This window comes from Quercus suber, unplaced genomic scaffold (genome assembly GCF_002906115.3).
Source record: "Quercus suber isolate HL8 unplaced genomic scaffold, Cork oak 2.0 scaffold_448, whole genome shotgun sequence".
NCBI lineage: Eukaryota > Viridiplantae > Streptophyta > Magnoliopsida > Fagales > Fagaceae > Quercus > Quercus suber.
In genome coordinates this window covers 216,167-221,500 of record NW_027069899.1, presented here as the reverse complement: position 1 = coordinate 221,500, position 5,334 = coordinate 216,167, and the positions used below count along the sequence as shown (strand labels likewise).

Below are 5,334 nucleotides of genomic sequence, written 5' to 3'. Positions count from 1 at the left end.
CCAAAATAGATATGAGTCATGTTCTTTACATCTAAAATTTCATGTACAATTTCTCCAAAAAAAAAAAAAAAAAATCATGAACAAAGCTAGCTTTATGGTAGGCTGAGTAGCATTGGCTTTTATGTCATCCTGCAGTTTTGAAAAAAAAAAACTTCAATTAGTACAATTACCATAGAATTTTTATTTCTATTTTTAATTTTTTTAATTTTTTTATGTTACAATCATTACAGTCAATAATTTGAACTTACTAGTCAGACTTCTACCACAGCAATAAATAACATATTTTTTTTTATCATATGAAACATTAATAAATTCATTACTAAAGAAAAAAGAACACAAGTTCTACAACTTAGTGCAATTTAGCACCACACAAACAACATCAAACCATTTTTCTCTTTCAATTTAATCTAATTTACTCTTTTAGTTCTACAACTTAACATTTTATTAAAAGAAAAATAAAATCACCAAATTTTGGAAGATGATTTTGAACCAAGAGCCCAGAATATTTTGGGTATGCACTAACAAACATATAAAAATATGTAATTCATTACCTAAATTTTGAACTGAACTTATAAAGTATGATTAGTAACAATTCAAGATAACAAAAAAATTCCTCACAAGTTCATCTGTTAAGAGCCATAGATTGTATGCATAAAATGAACTACAACAGGCCAAACATATTATCCTACCAAAATAATACATTGCTGCATAGTGCATGGTCAATCCATATTTAGGAAAATAACACGCACTTAAGAAAAATTAGGACAAAAAAGAAAATTGCCATAAGGATTTTTAGAATCGCTCATGACCAAGCAATAGAATTTCCAGTTTATGTCAAAGAAAAAAAACTCCTAAAATTGCTTAAGAGGTAACAACAATAGGCAAGGTAATAACAAAAATCAAAATAAAGGGGAAAAAACAACAAGAAGATTAATACACTCACCCACTGCAATTTTTTTACACTAATACATGAAATGCCCATCCAACCACCATTCATTGGTTTCAAATCCAAACAAAAGCTGTAACCATAATACATATTTACACCAAGGACACACACAGGCTCACCATCAAACAAAAATTCAATCACAACATATTTAGCCAAACTCAAAGCACAGTACTGAGCTGTTATGGTTTTCAGTTGAGTTGTGGAAGTAATGCAAGTTATTAAAAAACATGTAGCCAAAGTGACTACAAATTAAATAAAAAAGACTAAGATTAAAGAAACAATTTCATTGGAGAAATTATAAATAATAAACTTCATGGCTAATGATCTGCATCTGTAGCAGTTTCTAGGGATGCCAGGACAATTGAAAATATGAAAAAGTAAATTTTATATAATTAAGAATTTGATCATCTATGCTACCCATTTAGTTTCTTCTATATCTAAGGAGTGACAGTTGATATGAATCATTCAACACAATAAAAGCATGCCTTTCTAACAACACATCTACAAGAAGTCTTTAAAGTCAATATTATGTAATTACCTCCAAATGGAAATATATGCTGTCAAAAGTTTCCTATGAAAGCTTTTCAGTGTATTGAACATTCATGTTTTGGTCAAATAGCACATAAAGGTTCAAACTTTCATCATTAGGAACCTAATAATAAGCCACTGAATACAAATTACAAGGATTTAAGTATTTTTAAACAATTGACAAAAATGCAGGCAATATAAGACTTGATTTCAATTCCTAAGCTAAAAACCAAAAACATAAAAAATAAGCGAAAATAGAATTAAATTCAGCACCAATAAATCAATCAACAAAATTGTGACACCATTATTTACTTTCCTTCCTGTCCTAGCAACCAAACAGAGTTTATTAAAAAAAATAATAAAAAATGGAGATAAAAGAAAACCTACCGAGTGGTGGTCTCTCTCTAAAACAAGCCCAAGTCTCTAAACCAAATCGGCAAGGCTAGCTCATCTCAACCACCACCTCCGATGGTGGCTTCTTCTCTCCTTTGACCAACCACTCTTTCTCTGTCTCTCAATCTCATTTCCCTCCATAGATCAAACCTGAAAAAGCATCCACTTCTCCCTTACCTGATTCTCTCCAAACCCTAGCCCTTACTTTTTCTGATCTAGGCTAGAAAAGCATCAACTTCTATCTTTACATCCGATTCTCACCAAACCTCAACCCTTACTCTCTCTGATCTAGGTCTAAAAAAGGGTGCAAGTTTTGGAGGTTAGGATCTCATATGGTGAGTTACTATTTTTTCTTTGTTTTTACCGATGGGTCTGAGTTAGGTAGGCTGGAAGCGGTGACAACGGGGTTGAGGGAGAGGCAAAGACCAAGCATGGTGGTTGAGAGAATGGTGCATTAGGGAGAGTGAGGGAGAGAACCTGAGAGAGAGAGAGAGAGAGAGAGAGAGAGAGAGAGAGAGAGAGAGAGAGAGAGAGAGAGAGAGAGAGAGAGAGAGAGAGAGAGAGAGAGAGAGAGAGATAGTGAGTTTCAGTGAAATTCAAATTTGGGAAGCTGAAATGAAAATAGAAGTGAGCACACGGATTGCTAGCTTGAATTGGTGAGGTGTCAAAAGATTGAGCCATTAGATTAAAGGGAAGGCTGAGATTTGAGCTACTGCACCCCGTGCAATACTCTAGGTATTGCATGTGATCTTAATCCAGATGAAAGACCATTACCACTGTACCATTTCCATTTGGATACATTTTCTAAGTAGGGTGAACAGGGAGAGTGCATGGGTTTGAGCGATGAGTATTTGATTTGTAAGTATTTCTTATTATCTCAAAAAATAATAATAAATATATAAATGAAAGACCATTGGCAAATCATGCTGATACCTTCTACAGCTCTACTAAAGTTTGAATTGGTTGAAAATCAAAGTGCAAAATGTGCTAAGGACACTTGGGGTTTGGGTAGTTGTAAATTGATGCTATCAATTATGTATTTTTAACCTTTATCTCTACTACTAATAAGAAGATTTCCCTGTTTTGTCTTCAATTTTTGACGTACTAAAATATTCTCATACAAATTCTAAAATAACATATCCTTTAGTTTAATTTTTTTTTCCCCGCAAAAAACAAAAAAAGGTTAAAAGAGTAAACTACCTCATGTACAAAAGGGAAAAAAAAAAAACCTTTATTCTCAATTGTATTCAAATGTTTGATACCTATCTATATTTGTTATCTATTTGAATACAAATATGTTGATAAAAAAAAAAAAGTACAAAATTACTTCTTCCAAAACAAGCCACTACCTCATGTAAAAACTAGCCATTCTTATCCTGTATTCAAATGTTTGATTCCTATCTGTATTTATTATCTATTTGAATTCAAATACTTCAATTATGTTTTAAGCTTTTTCTTTTATCTTTAGCATTCTGCTTAAAACTTAAGACACTATTTCTATCTCATTTTTAAACATTATTCTATGTTACCTAACCATTTCTTAAAAAAAAAAATTACAATATATCACTTCTAAACATTATAACATTAAACCAAAAAAAAAAGCATTATTACACGTGCAAAGCCCATGTGATGAGTCTAGTGGTTTAATAATTATCTCAATTGATCCTTCATCTTAATTCTGTTAACTATAACTAACAGAAAATGGTCATGTGTTATCTACCTATTATTTTCAAAATGAATCTAATCTAATACTATATATAATAGCAGAAGCTTTTAATAATGTGCTGACACGTTAGCAAAAAAGGCCCCTTGAAACGCTGGCACGTGTACAACTTACCCTTTAAAAAAATTGCACGGTGCGATTAAAGAGACTCAGTTTCAGAAACAAACTTAGACCTTTATAAAAAAAAAAAAAGCCGCTTATCAGAAGAGAAAAAAGAAGAAAAAAAAAAGAAGAGAAAAACACAAGCCCTAAAACCCAAACCAAATTTCTCGATCAAAAAAACAGACTCCCTCAAACTATCGATCCTTCGCTGCTCCTTCATATACACTCAGATCGGATTCGGTGAAACTCAATTTTTACCATTTCATTCTTACTTATCAAAGCATACACACAGATCGTGCTCTGCAGTCCCGTCTCCGCTTCTCAACAATCGACAAGTCAGAAGGTAGGCATTTCCATTCAGTTTCCGCTTCTAGGGTTTCCAAAGATAGATGGGTTTCGGACTCACTTACACTTTTGATTCTTTGTTACATCTCCCTATACACAGATCGGACTAGCAACATTGGAAACCTCTATTCGTGCTTTGCAATCCAGTCTCTGATTGTTCAACAATTCCGTCTCTGTTGTTCAACAACTGAAAATTCAGAAGGTATATATTTTTCTCCCTTTTTTTGGTTTTCTATTCAATTTCTGTTTCTAGGGTTTTCAAAGATATATGGGTTTGGTAGAAGATAGGCATTTTTTTTCCCATTGACTTAGCGTTTCAAGCAGAAGGCTTGCCTATCTTTTACCCTAATTCGTCATTTATTTTTGCAATTTCTTGAGTCCTTCTTTTGTGCTACTGTAGTATTGATTAAATTTATTTTAAGCTTGGCAGATTTTGGTTTAGTTTGTGTTTTCATAAAAAATCTGAATGCTTGGAGCCTCCGTAATACTGCCGTTACCACATCGGTAAATGTATTTTCTTATGCACAAAAAATTTGATATGGACTGCTTAGTTTTGATTTAGGCATCTAGCCTAGATTTGGTTTTGATTAAGGTTTAAAATTTGGAATTGGTTTGAGGGAGTTAGAAAGATGAGAAAAAGAATGGTATGATTGGAGAACTCTGAAAAATGTTGCATGTCATGTGTTTGAGGAAATTTCCCTTTGACAACTGGTACATAATCCTTTGATTCAATCTTTTCTTTTCCCTATCTTGATATAAATTTTGGCCTTTTGTTGGATTCACAAAATCCAATTGACCACAAGTGTTTAATTTTTGTGTGTAAGGTTTTAGTTGTAATTGATTTCTTGGCTTAGTTGGTTTGCAGCAGTTTTTATGCTATTGGGAAATTCTTAGATTAAAGGTCAGGGCCTTAAGTTCATGAATTACACTTCATAAGTTGCCAAAAACAAAATCTATTTTCAACATTGTCCTGGAACTAACTCATTCATGACTAATTATAATTTAAAATGCAGTTTCCTTCATACTGATGATCCATTATCAATCACATGACCATATATAAATGGCTATGGAAGTTGACGACTTGATAATGAATGCGTCTTTCTAATTATTTTAACGATAAGCTTTTGATACCATTTTTAGATATTTGGTTGTGTAATGATTGGACTAATCGTTATACTAATAGTTGGTACATGTTAACAATTAACTGATTAGCTTTCTATAACATGTGAGAGTTGGTAATGGTATTATTAGCAGGGAAAATTTTTTAAAAGGTAGAACATATAAAGTATGAATGACA

General features: G+C 32.4%; 1 long non-coding RNA gene across 1 annotated transcript; it reads left to right on the top strand.

Annotated features, from left to right (window-relative positions):
* Positions 1-3,747: 3,747 nt before the first annotated feature.
* On the top strand, positions 3,748-4,824 carry LOC136062747 (uncharacterized). Its single transcript, XR_010624468.1, has 3 exons — positions 3,748-4,035; positions 4,138-4,239; positions 4,468-4,824. It is a non-coding gene; the product is annotated as an uncharacterized LOC136062747 (long non-coding RNA).
* Positions 4,825-5,334: the final 510 nt, after the last annotated feature.